The 23,893-nt window shown below is 47.0% G+C and overlaps 2 pseudogenes; both read right to left on the bottom strand.

The window, feature by feature from the left end:
* Positions 1-1,197: 1,197 nt before the first annotated feature.
* LOC129070192 (zinc finger matrin-type protein 2-like) lies at positions 1,198-6,998 on the bottom strand (annotated as a pseudogene).
* A 1,587-nt stretch (positions 6,999-8,585) lies between these two features.
* Positions 8,586-9,566, bottom strand: LOC129070156 (glyceraldehyde-3-phosphate dehydrogenase-like; annotated as a pseudogene).
* Between the last annotated feature and the right edge of the window lie 14,327 nt (positions 9,567-23,893).

Genomic DNA, 23,893 nt, shown 5'->3' with positions numbered 1-23,893 from the left:
TTTGAACACATTGCCTCTCTTCTGTTCTTAGAGATAAGGGTGAGCCCCGTTCTGCCACCTGCCTGGCACACAAGCCATATGCGAATGGCACCCAGGGTGAAGGAGGGGCAGCTGTGTCCCTAATGGGCGCCCCCTGGTGACCAGGTGTGCATCTGACCAGGAGGTGGGAGTATCCAAGTTACCAACTGTAGAAGGGTTTGAGAAGGTTTTTTTTTGTTGTTGTTTGTTTATTGATTGATTTCAAAGAGAGAAACATTGATTTGCTGTTTCCACTTATTTATGCATTCATTGGTTGATTCTTTTTTTTCTAATAGGCCCAGTCAATGCATTTATTACCCTTGCTTAACAGCCTCTGAGACCCAAGGGCTTCCATATGAGGGTTTTTTTTCTTTTTCTTTTTTTGGATCAAATAGGTTCTTCCAAGAGCCTGCTCACAAGGAAGACAAAAACAGAGTAATCCTCAATAAAATCAAACAGATGGGAAAAGCTAAACAGTCTACATATGAAAAACTCACCAGACAGAAAACCACACCAAACACTCATACCATTTAATTTCCTGTTACGTGCACTGAGGAAACTGAGAACATCAGGACCCAAGGCAGCGGTGCTCTGAAGTTGTAGTTCAGGCTCTGTCCATGTGACGGATTCACACACACACATCCACACATACCACTGACCCAGGCGGAGGAGCACATGCATGCACAGGTTGTCAGGAAACCACAGTGGGGAGTGAGGGAAGGGGAGGGCGGGGGGGGGGGGGGCTGGTCAAGAATGTGATATCAACCGGAAACTGGAGGCCCAGAGCACCTTTCTGCTGCAGGCTAAGCAAGAGTTGAAAGTAAAACAAAGGCAGAGCACAAGATAAATGTAGGATGCTCTGAGAAGACTGGACAGATGAAGAAGGTAAGATGCAGGAGAAGTTCTGGGGAAGCAGCCTCAGAAGAGGTTTGTCGTCCCTGGGAACTCAGCTGGCAGAGGTCCCATGGTTCCCGTGACACACTGAGGCTGAAGGAACGCGTCACAGCGTTACCGCTGCCTCCTGCACGCTCTCTCAAGGAAAAGGAAGCCACAAACCCCACCCCCAGCCCTCTCCATTGCCACCCTAAGGACCTTCCCAAGTAAGCCCCTGCAAAGTGACGCCCTCACCCACACACGCACTCAATGTTAAGCCCAGCAGAGGGCCAAGCACAGGAAGCCTTAGTAACTCTTCCCGGTGGAACCAAAGCCAGAGAAGCCCATCACAGCAGCCATCTCATCTGCCTCCTCAAATGGCAAGTCCTCCTCAGCCCTCCTTTTCTTCTCCTTCTGTTTCTCTTTCTTGTAGCGCTTGGCCTTTTCCTCTTCTTCTCTGAGCTCCTTCATCCTTTCCTCGAAAATCATAATCCTTCTGCTGCTCTTCCATCTTCTTATTGACTTCAAAAGGCTTCTTCCCCTGATCCAAGGTGGAACGTTCCGCATGCACAGACATGCCTGGGTTTCGCTGACGTTTCTTTCCATTCATGTGATGCAGGACGTGGATGGAGTCCTTCACAACAGTGTTACAGGTGTTGCAATACGATCCTCCCATCTCGGGCTGTGGGGTGGCCTTGGTAATGACAACCGTCTTCCTGGGCTTCGATTCCAGGTCCAGCTTGTAGTCGCTATGCCAGAGAGGGCTCCCGCTTGACCGGCTGCGCTGGTTTCCTATCCTTCTCTTCTTTCTCTTCTGTGAGCCTCTTAGTGAGCTTCTCATATTCATCTTTGTCCCACTTTTGGTGAAAGTACAAGATTTTTGTCTCTCTGCGCTATGCCATCTTCACCATGAAGTGTCATTGGCTGATTCCTGAACATGCCCTGATCAACAACACGAACTGCAGTCTTGGCATATTGGGCCAACACGCCAACCATCTGAGCTACCTGCAGAGCAGGGCTGGAGATGTTTCAAGCAGAGGAAGCAGCCTTGGAAGTAGCCACTCGCTCCCTGCCCAGGGTGAGCAAAAACTGATGCCAGAGAAGTAAGCAGGGCAGGTGCTTATTTCAAGAATTCGGCAATGCCTTGGCATGGTGGTAACTCTATTCAGGGTGCCCCTGCCCAGGAGTCCTCTCAGAGGAGGTCGGAAGGCAATGAGCAAACTGTTCAAGTGCTTGTAGCCTGTTCCAGGGCTCTCATTAGTGAGTGATATGTTAGTGTCACCACAGGCCAGTTTTACTGAGTGCCAAAAAAACCCAAACAACTGTGATAGTTAGAGGCACTGCTCTGGTTCCAATTCACGATGATCGAGGAGAAGCTGCAGACCCACCTGTCCTTCTTATGGGGGGGGGAGGGAAGGGGAGGAGAGGGTGTCAGAAGTCCCTTGAAATCCTTTTCACTCTAGGATAAAGACTGACATAGGATACAAACCTAACCAGGAATCATTTGTGGAAACAATGAGGAGAGAGTAAAGATGTGGTCATTCACTAGCCTTGAGTTCCTATTTCCCTTTGGCATTATAAGAGAATCTTCTCATATTTTCTTCTATTACTTTCATGATTTCTTTTTTTTTTTTAATTGATCCAGTTGGAATTTGTCCTCATATACAGTGTGAAGTGTGGATCCAACTTCGTTTTTCCAGTGGCTGCTCAGCTGTTCCAGTCATATATATTGAGAAAGCAATCTATTCCCCCGCTGGCTTCTGAGTCTGTATGAGTACTACGGGATGGAGTGGTTTGTACCAGAGTCCCTACCTTAGGTGGATTCCATCTTTCGTCCCGTCTCTGTGGGACTGACCTCAGGAGTGACCCCAAGTGCTTTACTCACCCAACTGCATTTCCAACCTCTCCCAGATCTCACCTGCTAATTCATTCCGATCTTATTAACTCTTCGATGCCTTTAAAAATATTTTTGTTTTACTTTGTCCAGCTTTTTGATTATTCTTTATGGAGAGGATTGTTCTAAATTACCTAGTCCACTACTATAAGAAGAGGGAGTTCTGGGATTGGGTAGTAGAGTTCTATATGTTGAACAATCCTTCAATTCCTGGGATAAATCCCTTATGGTCATGATATATTAATTTTAGTATGCTATATTCTATTTACTACTGTTATATTCAGACTTTTTGCATTTATATTAATTAATGAGATTCTCTATATTTATATGCTTAGCAATGTCTTCACTGATTTGGTATCAGTCTTTTGCTCACATTTTTAAAAGACCTTGGAAATTTTCCTTCTTTTTCTCTGTCATGTAACAGTTTAAACGGCCCTGGGGTTGTCTTCTGTTCACAGGTTTGGTAGAATTCCCCTGTGAAGCCCTGGAGGGCAGCGGCTTTAACTGCCATCATCAGGGCCCTTGCTGGCTTGCTCCGAGGCTGTGCGGCTACGGGAGGGAGAATTGTAACAGAAGCGACAGACAGTGTGTGACGCACGCCAGTGGACGCAGCTGGAGCTGGAGTAATTGCATGACTTTTAAAAATTTCTAGTAATTTTCAATACCATGAAATTATAAAGATTAAATTTTTGTATTTTGTTGCTGCAGGAGTCAAAAAGATTTAAAGTCTTGTCTCTTATTTATTTCATGCTCTAGCCTTTTTCAGAGACCAAAGTATGTTCATTGAACTATTTCCTAAACATTTACTCAGCCGTTCTTGTCCATCAGAGCTCTAGAGCTCTGTCTGTTGCTTCAGGCCATGATGATAGCCCTCCCTCCATTCTCCAAAGCTAATCTTCTATAATACTTGACACTTTGTTCATCAGAAAACAATTCCTACTTCTAGGCTTCTTATGTGCACTGTTTTCCAAAGGGGGAGAGTTTCATCTCTTTTATTGCTCTATAGTTGGAGTAAATGTGATCGTTAAGAATAAAAATGGAAGCAAGATGGGGAAGTAGAACATCAGATCTATACTCTACTGCGAAATCAAAACAAACAAACAAAAAAACCCAGTGGCAGCAAAAGCCCAAAACTCCTTTAGGCAAAATGCTATTTATTAATGGGTTCTTTCCTCATCTCCCCGAGGGAAAATCATTCAGAGAGACCCTGATGTACAGCCAACGGGCCTCTGGTCAAAGGACATTTGCAAGGCGGCCTGCTTTCCTAGGAAAGAGAGGATGTAGCATGTAATTTGGAGCTTTAAAGTAGTAGGAGACTAGGGGCATCTAAACTGGAACCCAGCCCTGCCCCCTCAACCCTCGACCCTGGGAAGGAAGTTGGAGTCAAGTTCACTGCTAAGGTAAGAAGTGGTTGAATTTCAGAAGGACACTGCCTTTTCCAGCCCGTATGCACCCCTACTATGTGACTGGTGTGCTTTTGCTGGCTAGCTGAAGTTAGTCAGTCACTAACTGGGGGAAGCTAGAAACTCTAGTTGCCCGGGGTTCATGTCTGTCTCTGTTACCAGGTTGTAATCTCCCTAAGGATGGGATTTATATGTTCAATCTCTGGTTCCCCAGTGCCTGGCACTCAGTCCATGCTCAGTACATGAAAGAATGAAGTAATTAAAATAACGGTTTATGTGAATGTAGTTATTCATCGATTGAGTATTTATTGGGCCCCTGGGTCAGGCCCTGTGCTCCGTGCCGGTAATAGATCGAAGGACACCCCTTGTCTGTGCACTCATGGGATTTGAAGCCCAATGGCACAAGATGTCGAAAACGCCAGAGGGGGTCAGAGGAGAGACAGTAAATGTGCGCTCACCCCGCGCTCTAGACAGGCTTCCCACCATCTGTCGGTAGGACCTGCAGAGCCTAAATGAAGGGGTCTGGCAGGGGGGCAGCGGGCGGAGGGGGGGGGGGAGTGGCGTAGATTCCGGGGAGGGGGGCGGAGGGAGGTGGTGCCTCTAAGCTGCCTCTGCCGCCTGTGCAGTGAGCGGCGGCGGCGCGTGTGAAAAGATGAAGAAAACCGGGGTGCCGCCCTCGACAGCCTCTCACAACGCTCAGAGATTGTAATCTGTATTCTTGTTGTTAATGGAGAAGGAAAACCAACCCAGAGAAAGGGAGGGGGAAAAAAAGCACACCGCCGGAGCAGATGGTGGGGGTGTGGTTTCCCGAGGGATGGAGGCAAGAGCTTTAAATCAAGCAGTGGCGCGCCCCCTGCTGGACACAAGTCCGTTCTGCAACTAAGCGAGCATCGACTGAGACAGGTAGGAAGAAGGCAGCTCAGATCTCAAGTCTGAACAGTGTTCCTCCCGTATGTAGAAAGCTAATCCTCAAGGACAAAAATCTGCCACGGCTGATCCATCCTTCCCTTTCGGGGGAATCAGGAATGAGTAAGTGATAAACAAAGTTCCATCTGTAACCAGTTCTTTGGCTATCCACGGTCCCGGCCAACCTGCTACCTCCTTGGTGCCTCCATTTCCTTGGGCTCACCCTGGGAAAAAGCATATGTCCTCCCTTTTTTTCTGCAAATACAAGGTCCTTGGGCATGGGTGGTAATACAGATAGCATCATTTGTAAGACTTATATCTAGCTTACTGGCATCTCCCTCCCCCAACAGCATATAATTTGAAGATTTTCTTGAAAGAAAGACTTTAACGCCCCCAACTAATCTTTTCCTAACAGCGATAATTATAAATTCCAAACAAAAACTCAGAGGCATGCGAACCTCTTTCAGACATTTCATTTCAATAGATCTGCTAATTAAAAGCTGTAATTTAACCAGTAATGACCTAACCATCTCACTTTGAAATCAAACAAAAACCTACCACTAAAATGTTGGACTAGATAAAAGTAGTGAGTCCAGGCGCAGTCCAGACTCCTGCTGGGCCCATGCTGAACCTGTTCCAGCCACGGGCTTGTCGCCTTTGATTAGCAGCAATAGTTTTCCAAACCATTTGGAACAAACTCACTACAGGGAAGATAAGTGAGCAATTTGTGAGGCTAAGTGTTTTTTTGGACCCAATCCCTCTGCTGATGGAGCGGGATGGAATATTTATCCTTTCCTTGCCCTCATTCATTGCCACTTGGTCAATTTCATTTTCTCCCTGACCCCTCCCTGGTCCCTAGGGAAGAATGTTGTTTCTAAAGTAATAAGCAGGAAGGAATATGAAAAGGAAAACTAGCAATGAAACCAGGTGATGCTCACTGCATACTGCATCCTAAGTGGTTAATAAAATAAATGGTGAAAGTAAGATTGCTTCCCGTCTAACTCGCTCTCACACTAGGCTGGGAATTGGGCATCTGTGCCAGGCTAAAAATAACCTCATGTTCTGGAACCTCCGGGGCAGCCCAAGCTCTCACCAGTTGCCCATGTGTGCCCCAGATTGGGCTGGGGATTGGGGCTCTGGCAGAGTTCTATCACTGAACATTCTCCTGATCCCTAGACACCATCCTGAATACATACTTTACTATTATAAATAATGGATATGGATTCAGAATCCTAATTTTAGAATTGATAGAGCTTCTACTTCAGTATAACTTCTTACATAAGAAAACAGGTTGCCCCAGCTGGGTGGCTCAGTTTGGCTGGAGCATCCTCGTACACCAGAAGGTTGTGGGTTTGATCCCCAGTCAAAGCACATACCTAGATTGCAGGTTCTATCCCCAGTTGGGATGCACATAGGAGGCAACCAGTCGACGTTTCTCTCTCTCCCTTCCTCTAAAATCAATAAACAAATCTTGGGTGAGGATTTAAAAAAAAAGAAAGAAAGAAAACAGGTTTAAGTTGTTTCAATGTGGCATTGAATGTAATCCATTTTCAAGCAGAAATTGAAAAAAATTGGGAAAAAAACCCAGCCCTCTGAATGATCTAATTACTCCTTTGTTGTTGCTTGGCGTTCAACTAACTCTACCTCCAGAAAGGGACAATACAGAGAAAACTGTTTCATAGAACACAGTAGAGCTGCTCTTTTTGGTATTACAGGGCAGGAAGTGGTCTCTGCTGTTGTGTCCTGAGGCTTTTCATTTAACTCTTGAGCTCAGTGATCATGGTTCTCTTCTTCAGGATGGAAGGCATTTTGAAGAATTTCAGTTTGCTCTTCCGTTGTCCCACCTTGCATGGCGTCGCTGCAGTCCGACTCCATATGGACACGTGTGTCTCCGAGGTCGTCATCGCCAAGGCTACTGTGTTCGTTGGCAGCAAGCAATTCTTGTCATTGTGTGAACTTACTGGGGAAGTTTGCATTTTCTAAGCACTCAAAGTTTTAGAAATCAAAAAATATAATAGGTCAAAAATGTGGTGAAGGAAAAGGACCATCAGCTTCTACCTTACCTCACAAAAATGTGTGGGCAAGCACGGGAGACCCTTCAGGGAAGCTAGGGACTGCTGCCGGTGGGGCTGCGGTATCTGTGCGTCTGTCTTGTCTAAGGCAACCTCCATAAATGTGATTTGTTGAATAAAGCACATTTATATGGCAAGCCAGTGGAATAAATGGGATGGGGACTTGATCCATTAAGACATACTGGCTGAGAAAGCTGGAACTGCACTTGGATGTTCATCTGTACACTTGAGTCTACATTTGGTAAATTATCAAAGGAGGTCGCCATTTTTTTTGGAAGGACACCCGCCGTAACAGGACACTGGGGGTCTTCAGCAATGGGCCTACAATCGGAGTGGAGCAAAGTGTTCCACTCCCAAGATGCATCAGGGCAGTGAGCAAGAACAGGGCCTGGCCCTTCATCCCTGGTTAGAGATGGTTAAGGGCTGGCCTTCAAAGTCAGCTGCGACCCTGTGCATTGCACTGTGAGCTGTGGGTGTTCTGTCTGGCTTGTTTGTCGTGTTTATGCTGCTTGGCTGCCTGGCTGTGAAGACTGGGGGGAGATATGGCCTCTCACATTCAATTCCTAGAATAGAATCAGGTGATAAATACACAATGAACAAGTCTAATTATATAATGCGGTGATTTTCAATCTTTTTCATCTCATGGCATGCATAAATGATTTACTCAATTCTATGGCACACCAAAAATATATTTTCGCTAATCTGAGAAAAAATAGGTATAATTTTGATTCATTCACACTGGATGGCTATTGTTGGGTTGACTGCTATCATTTTTTTTTATTTGACAGTTTAAGGGAAAACAGGCCGGTGCTCCTGACTAAATAGTCAGGTGTTGCATGTTCTAAAAATTCTGGCAGCGTACCTGTCTGCCTCCCACAGCTTACCAGTGTGCCACGGCACACGGTTGAAAATCGCTGATATTATGAGTAGGAAAGGATGCCTGCCCATATTCAAAAGGGAAAATGCCTTCCATTACGGACATTTCACGGAAGGTTGACAGTTGGTGGCGTCCATGTGTGGGATATAGTAAGTGCTTTGCCAAAGGAACATCTCTAGAAGAGCCATTCTGAAAAGAGGATGGATGGTAGATACCTGCATTTGTATTCCACCAACACTTCATATTATAGGAAGTTGTGGTGGTTCTTTTTATTTTTTTTATTTTTTTTGGCTGGGTACAGTGAACTTTACTGATTGTGCACAACCAGGTTGGGGTTTCCGTAGTGTAGTGGTTATCATGTTCGCCTAACACAACGAGGTAAGGCTTCCTAAGCCCCTCCCCTCTTCAGGGGCTCTGGGATGGAGACCAGAGGTCAGGAGATTCTCAGTGTGTTCGGGGATCACTTTGGGGCAAGGACTCCCCGGTAGCTGAGGGCCTCTCTTGCTCTTGCAGGAGCTGGGGGTCTGGAGGAGCAGGGGTTCTTACTCCTTGGAGGCCATGTGGACCATAAAGTTCTAGCCAAATTCATTGCCATACCAGGAAATGAGCTTGACAAACTGGTCATTGAGGGCAGCCCCAGCATCGGAGGTCAAGGAGTGGGTGTCAACTGTTCAAGTTACAAGAGAAAATCTGGTCCTCAGTGTAGCCCAGGATGCCCTTGAGGGGGCTCTCTGATGCCTGCTTCACTACCTTCTGGATGTCATCGTATTTGGCAGCTTTCCCTAGGCGGCAGGTCAGATCCACAACGGACACATTGGGGGAGGGGACACAAAGGGCTAAGCCAGCGAGCTTCCCATTGAGCTCAGGGATGACCTTGCCCGCGGCCCTGGCAGCGCCAGGAGAAGCAGGGATGGTGTCCTGGGCAGCGCCTCAGCCATCACGCCACCGCTTTTCCCAGGGGCCATCCACGGTCTTCTGGGTGGCAGTGGTGGCCTGGACTGCGGTCACGAGTCCCTCCACGATGCCAAAATCGCCATGATGACCTTGGCCAGAGGGGCCAAGCAGTTGGTAGTGCAGGAGGCATTGCTGACAATCTTCATGGAGCTGTCATACTTGTCACAGTTCACACCCATCACAAACAGGGGGGCATCGGCAGAAGGGGCAGAGAGGATGACCCGCTTGACTCCACCCTTCACGTGAGCCCCAGTCTCCTCCACGGTAGTGAAGACACCAGTGGGCTCCACAATATACCCAGCACCAGCATCACCCCATTTGATGTTGGCGGGATCTCACTCCTGGAAGATGGAGATGGGCTTTCTGTTGCTGACAAGCTACCTGTTCTCAGCCTTGACTGCGCCTTTGAACTTGCCGTGAGTAGAATCAGACTGGAACATGTAGACCATGTAGTTGATGTCAATGAAGAGGGAATTGATAGCAACAACATCCACTTTGCCAGAGTTTAAAGCTGCTCTTGTGCCCAGGCGCCCAATGCGGCCAAATCCGTTCACTCCGACCTTCGCCATCATGTCTCGGTTGCGGCTGGCCCCACGCAGGGAGACCCGGCCCTTTGTCCAACAGCAGGAGCAGAGAGCTGCAGTTTGCTCTTTTCATTCTACACAATGTTTTGGAGATCTTTCCATAATAATATCAATAAAAAGTAACATTTATTGAAGTTTACCACGTGTCAGGCACAGTTCTAGGCACTTTATGGGTACCATTTAATTCTCACAAAAAGCCTATGATATAGATTCTCTTGTAATCACTATTTGACAGAGAAGGAAACAGGCTCAGAGAAGTTAAATAATTTGCCCAAGGTCATGGAACCAAAATTTAACCTTACCGGGTCTCTAAGGCCTGTGGCCTTAATTACTATATTTTGAAGATCAATTTCATTGCAAGAAAGAGATAGGGAGTAGGGAGGGAGCCACACAGTATTCCATGCAATGGTTGTACCAAAAACTCATTTAATCATTTGCAATTTAGGGACATTTAGGCTCTTTCTAATATCGCTACTTGAAACAGTGCTGCAATAAATATCATTGAGCAAGCCTTGATTATGTTTCTCTGTGCCCAACACCAAAGAAGGAAGAAGTTAAAAATATAAGAGAAAAATTTGAGCAATAAAGTATTATTGGATTATAATCCAAAGTTATATTAAATCTATATTAGATGAATATCCATGAGTCCATAATGAAATTAATAAATGATTGAATAAATGAATGGGGGAGATGGACAAATCTCTAATTCAGAAGAATTTCAAATAATTTGAAATACCAAAGATGTAGAAAAAGGATATTAGGCAAAACCTAAGAAAATCTGAATAAACTATGGACTTAATAATGTGTTAATATTGTTTATTAATTGTGCCAAATGTATTATAGTAATATAAGGTGTTAATAATAAGGGAAACTGGGTGGAGAGGATATGAGAACTCTCTGTACTTTCCCTCTCAATTTTTTTGGTAAATCTAAAATCATTTTTTTAAAGTCTATTAAATAAAAAAGTAGCCCAGTGTGACTCGGTTGTTTGAAGTGTCCTGCGCACCATCCTGATGTGCAAAACGTCATGGGTTCGATCCCCAGTCGGGCCACGTATTCATATGGGAGGTAACCAATGAATGTTTCTCTCTCACTTCAATGTTCCTCTCTTTCTCCCTCCCTTTCTCTCTCTCTCAAATCAATAAATGTATTGAGTAAATATATTTCTAAATGTATTTTAAAAACAGGGGAGAGAGGGACAAAGTCTAGGTTTTGTGAGGTGGGAGGGGAGGGGCTCTCCAGCTCACCAGAGGGATCACCTACAGACCATAGGAGGAAAGGAGACACAAGTTGGGTTTAGAGAGATCTAAGCCAGGGCAGGAAGTTGAGGGTTTACGTCGGATGACCTCAGTGTTTCTTCCGTGACGCAGGAGGTGAAAGGGGGTTGAGAGAGGGCCTATGGAAAGACTTTGGGTTGCAAGTGGTGGACATTTGGAGAGCCCCTGAGGAGACCCTAGGAGGAAGCTGATCTGGGGCAGAAGAGAGAAATTTCTTTTGATCACCCACCTGAACTGCCGGCAGGCCTAAATTGACCATCTCTCTGGAGTTTCATATCTTGACCAGAAGAGGGCGCCAAGACACCACTCAACGTTTCCACACCTCTGGTCTAGATTTCCCAATTTTCTTTCCAAAGTCCCAAAGCCTTTGATTCTAGGAGTAAAAATGTATTTTCTGAGTTATCCATGTTTGAAAGATGACAGGCTCTTTGAAACAGCTCAAAGGAACACCTTTGGAGAGGAAGAATTTAGCTATTACATGACCACCATTATTGAGCACAGTAGGACCCCCTGATCTGCAGGGGGTGCTGCATTCCAGGACCCCCAGTGGATGCTTGGAACTGCAGGTAGTACCAAACCCTGGAACATACTATGTTTTTCCTATACATACTTACCTATGATAAAGCATATATGATGGTGATCCCATAATATGAGGCTGAAAAACTTCTATTGCCTAGTGACATCATAGTGTTACTCATGGGTTTGTGGTGATGCTTTGTAAACACACATACTGCACTGCCAGTTGTATAGAAGTACAGCATGTGCAATTATGTACAGTACCTAATACTTGATTATAATAATAAACAGCGATATTATTGGCTTATGTTTACTGTACTATATTCCCATTGTCATTTTAGTCTACTCTTTCTATTTATAAAATTTGCTGTAAAACAGTATGGTGTTATACCAGCAGCCTCATATATCAGGTTTACTGTGTCTGTGATTATATCATTTTTTCTTGTGCTTGACTTAACCTCACATTGTCGTGTACAGTAACATGGTGCATAGGCTTGCAGCTGAGGAGCAATATGCTGCGTCATATGGTCTGGGTGTGTAGTAAGTTGTACCATGTGGTATTGGCTATCACATTTAGGTTTGTGTAAGTGCACTCTATCAGATTCACACAATGATGCGATTGCCTAACCATGCATTTCTCAGAACATGAGGTCTGTCCAGAAAAAGTCCAGCCATTGTTAGTACAATGAGAAAGGTTTGTGCTCCATTGATGTAACCTGGCAACTGAGGAGAATGGACTGGAATACACATGCGTGAATAATGACAACTTCACTGTACTAGCCATTGGAGGTGGAAGATGCTATTGAGTGAGCATGTGTAATGTGTGGCTATTGCATTCAAAATGACTGAGTAGAGCAACGAATCTGCATCAAATTTTGCATTAAGCTTGAATACTCTTCCGCAGAAACTATTCAGATGATTCAGAAGGCCGTGGCTATGGGCTACTGGTGATTGGCAGCTTCATTTTAACAACATGCCCACTCATGCATGACATCTCATGCAGAACTTTTTGGCGACACATCAAATCACCCAGGTGACTCAGCCCCCCAACAGCCCAGATTTGGCTCCCTGTGACTTGTGCCTTTTCCCAAAACTAAAATCACCTTTGAAAGGGAAGAGATTTCATACCTTCAATGAGATCCAGGAAAATATGATGGGGCAGTTGATGGCAACTGGGAGAACTGTGTGAGGTCCCAAGGTGCCTACTTTGAAGGGGACTGAGACATCATTGTCCTATGTACAATGTCTCTCATATCTTCTATCTTCTTCAAAAAAAAGTCTCTATTTTTCATATTACATGGCTGGATACCTTCTTGACAGACCTCGTATACTTGTTATTGAGCAACACCTGGATGTAGATGTAACATTTTAGATTCACAATACATACTTTATCTGTTTGTCTCTACTGCTAAAACGTAAGCTCCATGAGGACAGGGTTTGTTATCTGTTTTTCTCACTCTCATAGACTAGAACAGGGCCTGCCACAAAGTAGATGTTCCATAAACACTGATGAATGCATTTGGGGGGATTCAGACCCGACCCCCCGCTACATACACACATCTGAATTTAGCCAAGGTTCAGAATCCTTGTATAAGATAATCTTTCCCTGTCAACATCCTTGGAGTCTATGAAATTCTGCCCTGAGTCCTTCTGATGTAGCTCATTCTAACAAAAACAAATTTTCCGGCCCTGCATCCTGGGAGGAAATATGTACTAGAGAGCTCCTTTGTGCCAGGAGGCCAGGAACTCTTAAATGCTTTCCATATTTTGTCTTAGTTCACCTTCCCATTACCCAGTGAGGAGGATTTTATTACCCTAACTTTTTAAGTGAGGAAACAGGCTCCAAGAGGTTAAGTGGAGCCAAGATCTGAGCCTGAATCTGTCAGGCTCAAAGTCCATTGACAGGTCTTTCTTCTACGGCCTGATTACCCAGAGGTGAGGGTTACACTTATTCCTCACAGTGAAGTATGAAGGGAGTTGGGGCCCTGCTGCGGGGAGACACCTAGTCCCTCTCGGGAGCTGCCACACACCGCAGAAGTAAAGTGTGTGTTTGGGATGGGGGGAGGTTGTATTTGAGGGTAGGCTTCATATTCCACCAGAGGAGTGGCTGATACTACCAGTTATTGAAAATATTTCCAAAAGAGAGAGACCTGGTTACGCGCCTGGGTGGTCTCTTCCTCTGTTGGCAAGCCCTGGAGCCAAGCCCCTTCCCTCACAGAAGCTCCCGTGAATCCCTCTGAGGATGGTGAGTTCACCATGTTGCCACCGGTCCTCCGCCGACCCCACGATGAAACCTATCCAGATACCTGACCTCCCGTGAGCTGCTAACCCTCTGGAGTGCATTCCCACATCTATGAAATGGGCATAACCGCTATGGGAGAGGGCTGTCCTAAAGCTAAGGGGACGTCTGCCGTGCCTGAAGCGCCTCTGCTCCCTTGTCCCCCTTCCTTGGCCACCCCAAGCAGGTGCCCTGTCCAGGCCTGGGCTCTGTCTAATGGGAGAATGACAAGCCACATGGAAAAATAAATACATAGCTACACACGATAAGTAACTGAGGGTGAACAATTGACAGAACCTCAACAGGTAGCAGACCCTGCAGGACGTCAGGGAGGATCAGTGAGCCAAAGCTCAGAGCCTGGTCCTGGAAGGCAGAGCGAGGGAGTCGGGAGTCGCCGCGACCTGGGGTCTGCGAGCCCGGGCCCCTCCCACGAGCCAGCCCTGCGGTGCGGGAGGACAGCCTGCAGGACTTCGCGCTGGGCGATCACTGGCCCCCTCTCCTCTGGGCCCCGTGCCTCCTGCGCCTTCCGACACAGCCCTCGCTCATAAATCTCCTTCACACAGAGGGCGATAAATCAGAAAGTGGGGGGGGGGATCCCCAGCTCCCTGCGCCTTCCCTCCCCAGTCTGGAGAGGGCGGGGCGCAGGAAGCCCCTGGGACAGGGTGGGCGGGACCTCCCCAGCCCCGCCACTGCGGCGTGTTAATTACAGGCCGGGGGCGGGGGCCTGCGGGGCCTGATTTATCGCGGGGCTGGCCGCGTCTGGGGCAGCTTTGGAGGAGTGAAGCAGGGCGGAGCGGGGGCGCGGGGGCGAGGGGTGGGAGTGGGAGGGCTGGGCAGGAGACCTGAGAGGCTCCGAGTTCTGAGGGTCTTGTTGAAATGACAGCCTTGGTAGTAATAAACTGTAATATGATTATATATAAATAAAATATAGCCCTGGCTGATGTGGCTCAGTGGATTGAGTTTCGGCCTGCGAACCAAAGAGTCACTGGTTTGATTCCCAGTCAGGGCACATGCCTGGGTGGCAGGCTAGGTTCCCATAGAGGGCATGCAAGAGACAACCACACACTGATGTTTCTCTCCCTCTCTTTCTCCCTCCCTTCCCCTCTGTTTAAAAATAAATAAAATCTTTTAAATAAATGAATAAAAATAAACATAGTAACCTTAGCTAACGTTAACTGAGTGGGCTAAACATTTCATTAATTCATTCTTCAAATAATTGTTGAATGCCTACTCAGTGCCGGGAATCTTGCATATATTATCTCATTCATTTTCCCCAAACAGTCCTGCAAGTTAGTAGTTATTGTCCCCATTTTGCGGATGGAGAAATCCAAGCAAGAAGTGACTGGCTTGCCCAAGATCACTAGGCAAGTGGGTAGTGGATCCAGGACTCATAACCCCGGCTATTTGTCCCTGGAGCTTAAACTTTTTTGTAGAGCCTATCCTGCCTCTTTGCTACCACATGCCCGCCTCATGTCTCCTGCTCTGCCCCCGGCCCCTCCCCGCCCCGCCAATGAGCTGTGGGACCCTGGGCAGGTGTCTTTACTGTGCTGAGTCTCCGTCCTCATTTGCAAAAGCAGCACCCTGCCCTACCACCTCCCAAGGAGTTAGGAGGGTCAAATTAAATCGAAGATTATGGAAGTGCTTTTTAAAATTGTAGAACAAAAATAAAATAAAATAAAATAAAATTGTAGAATAAAGCAAAGTGAGAATAGATGTGAAGGAGACTGTGAGAAAGTCTATATTCCACGTGTGATTGGAGAACCATAAGAAAGGAGAGCAAAAAAAGTGCAACAGGATAAAGTGAGGAACTTTATCAATCTGAGAAACCCACAGATTCTAGAAGTCCAACAAATCCTAGAAAATAAATTTAAATGCATTATAGTGAAAAATCAAAAACAATAAAAAGTTTTCAAAACAAATCCAGAAAAAAATTACCTTCAAAGGAGCAAGTTAGTTGCTCTGAAACTGATGTCTCATCAATAGCAATGAAGTAAGAAGACAACATCATATCTTCAAAGCAATTAAAAAACATAACCATCAACCAAGGCTTGTAGAGGAGAAATAAAAGGGAGAGTCGTTGCCAGCAGGCTTTCACTAGAGTAAATTCTCAAGAACAGAATTCAGGCAGGAAAAAATGATCCCAGATGGAATGTCTGAGACGCAGGAGGTAACAAAGAGCAAAGAAATTAGTAAATATGTGAGCAAATTTAAATAAACATGGATTGAATAAAAAAAGTTATCTGTAAAGCTCTGTATGACAAAGTGATGTCAGATGCTGTAGCAAATAAACCTATAGATCTCAGTGGTTTGAATATGTGTGCCTCTCACTTATGTAATCATTTGATGTGGGTGTTCTTGGTTGGGCAGTTTTCCTGGGCAGTTCTCCACCAGGTGTGATGAAGGACCCAGACTTCTTATCCCTTTTGGCTTGCCATCTTTTATTTATTTTTTATTTTTTTAAATCTGCACCCAAATTTTTAAATTTGAGAGAGAGAGAGAGAGAGAGAGATCAACCAGTTGTCTCTTGTATGCGCCCCGACCGGGAATCGAACTGCAACCCAGGAATGTACCCTGACTGGGGATTGAACCCACAACCTTTTGGTGTACAGGACAATGATCCAACCAACTGAGCAACCCAGCCAGGGCACGGCTCACCATCTTTTAGCTGGAGGACCCCATGGCTGCCCTTGGTCTTCTAGCCAGGAGGAAGGGGAAGGAGGATCAAGGCTGCACACGGGAAGTTACTATGGGCTGGCCTGGAAGTGGCACACATCACTCTGCTCACATTCACGGGAGAGCTCAACCAACTTCAGGAAAGGCTGGGAAATGGTGTAACTGCTGTATTCATTATCTGTTGCTGTGTAACAAATTGCCTCCAAACTTAGTGGTTTAAAATAACAATGAACATTCATTATTCCACAGTTTCTGTGGGTCAGGATTTCAGAAGCAGCCTACCTGGGATGGTTCTGTCCTCCTTTTGTGCATGGTGAAGTATGTATGTGATGTCTAGAACTCTTGCAGCCATTCTGCTACCATGAGGAAAGCCACCTTGAGAAATAAGCATACATAGACAATGTATGAAAGGATCACAAAAGAATACTTATAATTATAGGGATGATTAAACAAAACAAAAGGATTCTAAACCGCTATAGAGGAGTAAAGGGCCAAGAGCACCCAAAGACAAGACTGAAAATGGACAAGGAGGTCAAGGGATTAAACAAGCATTAAACAGAGATGCCTGGAGGTAGCAGCGGCTGCTCCTGCTGCTTCTTTTTTATTATTATTATTATTATTATTATTATTATTATTAAGTGGTAGCCTTACAAATAATTGGAGATAGCATGAACTAGTCACCAGCTGGAGCTGGAAAAATTGGCACCTGGTTTCCAAATAAAAACAAAAGTCTGATACTAATGAAAGCAATAGCTACAATAAGAATGGCTACCATTTGCTGACATCTACAAAGTGCTAGAAATTTACATTTGATTTACTGCATTCTGTCCCCACACCATCCCTAAAAGGTATCCTCATTTATTATTCCAATTTGACAGATGAAAAAATTGAGCCTCACAAGGCCAAAAATGGTTTGTTCAGGGGCTCAGCCTCCTGGGCACTGGGCACAAGGCCCCGTTTCCCCTCGCGGCAGTGGGAGCCTGTCAGGAGAAGTGGGGCAGAGGCCGCCTCTTCTGGGAGACAGACCCCTCTGTCTATACCAAGTCAGGCCCTCGGCCCAGAATTGCTGCTTGGCCCCTGACTGACCCTGGGACAGATCTATGGCTGATTAGACTCTGGCTGAAAGCACAGGCCTCTTTGTCATTGCTTTAATGAGAAGCTAATCACCAGGTCATTAGTGGGTGCAGGTGATGAGGAGTTTGGTACTGGGTGGGAGGGAGGAGGATGCTTTTGGTTACCTGGATGATTTACAGCTGCGGTGGCCAGGCTGGCTGGAGAAGGGAGCCACGGGGCAGGCAGAGGAGAGAGTTGATATTCATAGAGCATCTTAGAGGGGCTAGGCCCTGTGCTGAAGCATTCCATGTTCTGTTTTATTTAACCCTTACAACGAATCATATGAAGCAGTTTTATATCATATCCCCAATTACAGACAAGGAAACTGAGGCTCAGAGAGGTGAACTAAAGCATCTTACCAAAGGCTATACAGCTAGTAAATAATGGTCTAATTCCAGAGTCCAAACAATGACACTGCTGTCAGCGTTACAGGCACAGCAGAACTGGGTGTAGGTGGAGGGCTAAGAAATACTCTAGCTTTAGACCAAGAAGGAGCAATGTGCCAGGAGGTAGGTGCTTGATGGAGGGCTGTTGCTCTGTGGGCTGGGAGTAGAGGCAGAGGAAAGGGCCATTTGCCTGCATGAGCTTGGAGGAGAGAATGCCTGGGGTGCTGAGTAAGTCTACCAGAAAGAGGGGGATATAATAACAACAACAACTAGCCCTGGCTGGTGTGGCTCAGTCGGTTGGAGCATCTTCCTGTAAACCAAAGGGTTGTGGATTCAGTTCCTGATCAGGGCACATGCCTGGGCTGTGGGGTTTGGTCCTAGTCAGGGCACATAAGAGAACTGATTTTTCCCTTTCACATCGATGTGTCTCTCTCACATCAATGTTTCTCTTCCTCCCTCTCTCCCTTTCCCCTCTCTACAATCAATGGTCATGTCCTTGGGTAAGGATAAAAAATAATAACAACGATAACTAAATATTCCTGAGTGCCTTCTCTGTGCCGGGCACTGCACTAAGGGCTTTCTGTGTAGGGTGTCATTTAATTCTCACAATGCCATTAGGACGCAGTTACCAATCCATCTTACCAGTGAGAAAACTGAGGCTCAGAGAGGTGAAGCCATCTGTCCCACGTCTCAAATAGGGCAAATGGCAGGGACAAGGATTGACTCGGGAGCAAGAGAGGAGAAACAGGACAGTTGCTACTCTCTGCTGTGTTCTCAGGATCCTTGGTTGTAAACAACAAAACCTAACTTGGTTCATGTAACTGAAAGAGGAAGTTTATTGGGCAGCTCTGAAGTATCTCACAAGATCTATTGGAAAGAAAGACTGGGAATTAAGTTTGGGCAACTTATATGAATTTTAGGAAGCTGGGTTCCTGGACCCACAACCCAGCCAGTAACCTCCTGTGGATGAGGACACTGGATACCACTGGCCTTGGTACTGGAAGGGCAATTTCTCCGCCATTGCCCGTGTCTCTGGGACATCCACTCCTCATTCAAGGACCTAGACGCCTGTTTGTCCCAGCCAGAAAGCCCTCCCACCCAGGGTTCCACCAGGGAGGCACCCTCCCCTCCAGATCACAAGGTTATTCAGATGCTGCAAAGCAAACAATGACAACAAAAAAATTCCCCTGAGGGGCCGCAGGTCTCCCAGCCCTGCAGGAAGAGGTGACCATTGTGCCATCAGCTCTCTGTCCTTCCTGAGCTTTCTCCCATGTCCACAGTGAACCCTCCTTCAGAGCCCATCTCTAGGGGATGCTCAGAAATCTCAGGCCTCGGGTTCTGCTACACCCACTTTATCCCCCATCTGCTAGTTCTACCTCCCACACAGGTGTTCCCTTCAGCCCCACTCTCTTAAACTCCCTGCACAGCTCTGGCTGCTGTGCTCTCCCCTTGGAACCGAATAGCATGTGGGGCCCCACTGCCCTCCGCCACCTTCCAGGCAAAATTCTTGAGGCAAAGGGTTGGTGATAAAAGAAAGGAGTCTTTATTCCAAAAAGCACAAAATTTTGGAGTAACACCTTTCCACCTTCATTAGTCACTTAAGCCTGTTAATTAAAGCTAAACTCTAACTTTTTAGTTACAGCTTTAATCACTTAAATGTATCAATTAAGGCCAAACTCTTTCACACCTGAGTTCTAGCATTTCCCCAGTTAGTTTCAATTATTTTATTTCTATAGGGTTAGTTTACAAACGAAAACAACATAAGATACGGAGCTACACAGTTAAGGAAGAATGGCAGGCTTCTGCCTCACAGCCCGTCCCCTCTAGAACAGTCAGAGAATAGCCCTGCCCGCCTCTGCCGGGCCAGCCCATCCCAGGCTGTGCCTGGAGGTCCTTCCCATCCAAAATACCACCAGATGGGAAACTCAGGTAGCTGCAGCATGATCACCCTCGAGGAAGAGAGCCCAAGCCTCTTTTTTTTCAAATCTTCTGGCCCATAATTCCGTGTGCTCTGGAGGGATTCAGCTTCTCAGCCAATCCTGTCGGAGACTGTTTACCTTTGCCTCAGGTGACCTCCTCCTACAGCCCCTCCCTACTTCTCCCCAGTGTCTGATCAGATCTCTCTGTATCAACCGGACCCTTACAGTGGCCTCCTAATTGGGTTTGTGTTAGAGACATTCTCCACACTGTTCAAAGCTCTACTGACAATCCAAATACGATCGTGTCACTCCCGAGCTGAATACCCCTTTGTGAACGTGGTTACCCACATGACAAAAACCAAGCTTTTTGGCATGATGCCTAGGGATTCCCAGTCTCATCTCCCATCAGTTCCTGGTTTGCACATCACGGTTTGGCAACGTCAATTTACTGTATTTTCTTCATCATACAATGAAGGTTTATTATTCCAGGTTTTGGCCCATGCTGTTCTCTCAATCTTCAATGCCTTTCCACCCCTTGTCTGCTTGGCAAACTCCTATTCATCCTTTGAAATTCAGTTCAGGCATCACCTCCCCTGTAAAACCTTTCTGACCCCTCAGAGAAGCTCCTAGTCCATCCTCCACGCCACTTTCAAACCTTACACACGCTTGTTTCGTGCTATTGAAATGGTTTACTAGGCGGCTTTCTTCACTACATGACAAGCTCCGTGTCTGTTTTGTCCGTTATATTTTCGGTACCTAATCCAAGACCTGGCAAACAGTAGGTGCTCCATAAATGTGAAACTTAATTTACCTGGAAAGGTTTGCTAAGATCACAGGGGATAACGAAAGAGAAGAGGGGTCCAGGAGACTAGAGGTTGAAAGATGGCAAGAGCCAGACTTGGCTTTTGAGGGGTGAGAATTTAGGCAGGGAAATGGAAGGAGGGAGAGAAGGTATCAATTCCAGGTGGAGAGAAGGAGAAAGCAGTCTGAACCCATCTGTATTTCCAAGGAAGGAGCAAATGGAGAGGGAAGGCCTTAGAATCAAGGGATGGGTAGTGGATGAGCAAGGCCCCCAGAGGGGATGGGGTGGCAGCAGGAGAGGAGAGGACACAACCCCTAGAGGACAGGCAGGGACACCTGGGGAGGGAGGGACTGAGACACAAAGGTGGGTGCCGCCTGGAGAGGGGTGCGGTGGAGGGAGTCCTCATTCAGCAACCAAAGAGAGAGCTAAGCGGTTTCTCTTTCATTTTTAAAGATCCATGAAGTGAGGGGAGGAGATAAATGTTTAATGTCTTTCCATCTGTTGCCACGTAAGAGTGGAAGATACTGCAGCAGCCTGTGCGACCCTGTCACCAGCCCCAGCCCACAGTATACTCTGCTCAGCCCCATTGGCCACCTTGCTGTTCCTGGATCCCCTCTGGCCTCAGGGCCTTTGCACATGCTGTGTCCTCTGCCTGAAAGCTCTTCTCTTTCCCAAGATAGCCACAATGCCTTGTCTCGTTCAAGTCCTTGCTCTGAAGCCACCTCCCCCGGTGGGCCTTCCCTGACCCCACCTTCTTTTACCGCAAACACACATACTCACACTTCCTACCTTTTCTGGTGTTATTTCTTTCTGTAGTATTTATCACCTTCTATTATACTTCTCATCGTACTTATTTACTACATAAATTACTTATTTTCCTTATTGTTTGCTGTCCACACTAGAATGTGACTTCCACGAAGACAGGGTTTTGTTTTATTTACAGCTCTCCTAGACCATGAGGCAGTTAATACATTTTTGTTGAATAAATGAATGAATAAATAAATGGGCCGAGCCTGAAACTGAGCCCGAAACTGAACGCAAGTCGGCTGATTCGCAATCCCCACCGATGCACACTAAGCCTGTCTCAGCTGAAATGCCAAGGGTCTCGGCCTAAAAGAGGCCGGAGACCGCCGGCCTTTCTGGAGGCCTACTTTCGGGAATGGGTCTCCTGCTCAGGACCCCGTGGGCTCGGCTTCTCCGGAAAGCCCCGGCCCCGGGCTTTCTCTCCAAGGTGGGAGTTCTGTCTCCCTCGGGGGAGTGACGCCGGAACTTCCAGAGGATGAGCAGGAATTTCTGAAATCCAGGCTGAGCCGAGCGGTAATAGGCACCTTCGCGGCCGCCAGCGGAACCGCCTGGCCCTAAATCACCGCGGCGGCCCCTCCTCCCCGCGCCGGCCTCCTTCGGGGCCCCGGAGAAGCTGCGCTCGCGGGCAGGGGCGGGCTCCATCCTCCCGGCGCGCGCCCGCCGCCGCTGCAGGTGCCGCGGAAATAGCTGCCGCGCTGCCCGACTTTGAAGTGGGCCCGCGCCTGCCCCCACTCTGCGCCCCGCACCCGGCGCCCTCGTGGAGCCCCCACCGGGAGTCGCAGCCAGCGACCCAAGGGAATCCACTGGGATTCCCGGGGTGCGTGGGCAGAGGGCCTCTCTGCGGGAGCCCCAGCCGTTAGTGAAGAGGGCGCGGCCTCCGAGCTCTGAGCCGGAGCCGCGGGCCGTTCCCTGACCAGTGCGGGGCAGGAAGGGCTCTGCCGGGAAATGCAGGTCTGAAACGCGGGCGGAACCCCAGGCCAGTTCTGGGGAAGGGCCCGCTCCCAGCACTGGGCACCTTGTGCGGTCTGGGTATTTTCTTTGGTTTTACTAACCCCTTAAGTGCCTCTCTGAGGCTTCACGGTTAGGGGCTCAGCAGAGAAATCTGTGTTTCAATTTCATTTTTTCCTTCTTACTGCTTTTTTGTTCTTTTTTGAGCCCCGGCCCCATAGTTGTCCATTGTGATGACTTTTCCCGCCATCCAACGCATGGGTGGGGATGTTCTCAGGGTAATGCCCAAGAAGGAAATTGTGTGTAGTCAAAAGTATCGTTGAATAAGACTTAAGTTGCAGCACACAAGGCATTATGATATAACCCTGAACAATAATTCTTTGGCAAGCTAAAATTAAATAACTGCTGAAACAGACTCTGGGAGAACAACTATATATTGCATCTTTATGCGCATTCAAACTGCTTTGCTGTTAAGACAGAATTTTGAATTCAAAATATCTGGGGTGGAGTCTGAGAAGTTTAAGATGCTGCTGCTGGGAACCACAGCTTTAAGACACCCATCAAATTCCCCCCAGGTGCCTGGGTGGGGGAGGAATTCTAAAGCATTTCTATTTGGCTGCAAGGCTTACTTTCTTCTCTTTTAATATTGAGCTTCAAAGACAAGTTAATACACATTTGTGGCTGTCGACACATGTGAAAGCCTATAGCACTGGGCCTGGTATTTAATAGGTGTTCAATAAATGTTTACTGGACTTGAATATAGAGCTTGCTTGATCAGACCAGCGTGGAATTTCCAGCGTTTCATGAATATCTTATTTTCAGAGATTACCCCATTTGTTCAGCATTCAGCAAATATTTTCTTGCACCCACTTTGTGCGAGGCACTGTGCTCAGCAGGAACTGCGAATATCGAGGTGATATAGATGTGGTCCCAGTATGAACATAAAACTACAATAGGATCTGCTAAGTTCTAAGGTGGAATTAAGAAACACAGGGCAGCTGGGTGGGGGGTGGAGGGTGCTGAGGACTGGCTTCACAATATCAAGCTGGTGACTATTGCAGGCCGTTGAACTCAACCTGGAACCCCTGGAGCCCCCTCTGCAGGTGGCAGGTGTATGCAGCGAGAAGCAGGCTGACCCTGAATCCCCTCAGGCTACCCGAGGCTCATTGGGGTCCTGCTCACCTGCAGTAGGGTCAACCGGTGGGCACTGGCCTGTCACTTCTGCTCTCTGGTGCTCTGCCTGAGATCCCAGCAACCATCAGTTCAGCTGTGATCAGAGTCTGAATTATCCAAGAAACCACAGGCAGCAAATCTCAGCCCAGGAGGCAGGCACTTCTCTCGGCTCTGGACTTCTCTTGGCTTCCAGACCATACTTTCTACTCTTTCCTGCTGGTCTCTCTTTATTTGGGGGGCCCTCCTTCCCTATGCCCCCCAAGGTTTCTCTATATCAGCCACACTCCTTTTATTTTTCACGTTTGAATATATCACACCGGATTTTGTTTGAAAGGGCACGTGCTGGTCTCTTATACCTACAGGAGGTCAGTGAGGGGGCTGGGGCTGGGGTGGGGATGCTCTCTGAACAAAACCACAGGTACA

Source organism: Pteronotus mesoamericanus, unplaced genomic scaffold, assembly GCF_021234165.1.
Source record: "Pteronotus mesoamericanus isolate MK-2021 breed Mesoamerican mustached bat unplaced genomic scaffold, CSHL_Meso_final contig_246, whole genome shotgun sequence".
Classification (NCBI taxonomy): domain Eukaryota; kingdom Metazoa; phylum Chordata; class Mammalia; order Chiroptera; family Mormoopidae; genus Pteronotus; species Pteronotus mesoamericanus.
The sequence above is the reverse complement of the archived record's forward strand: the minus strand, read 5'-3'. Positions and strand labels throughout refer to the sequence as shown.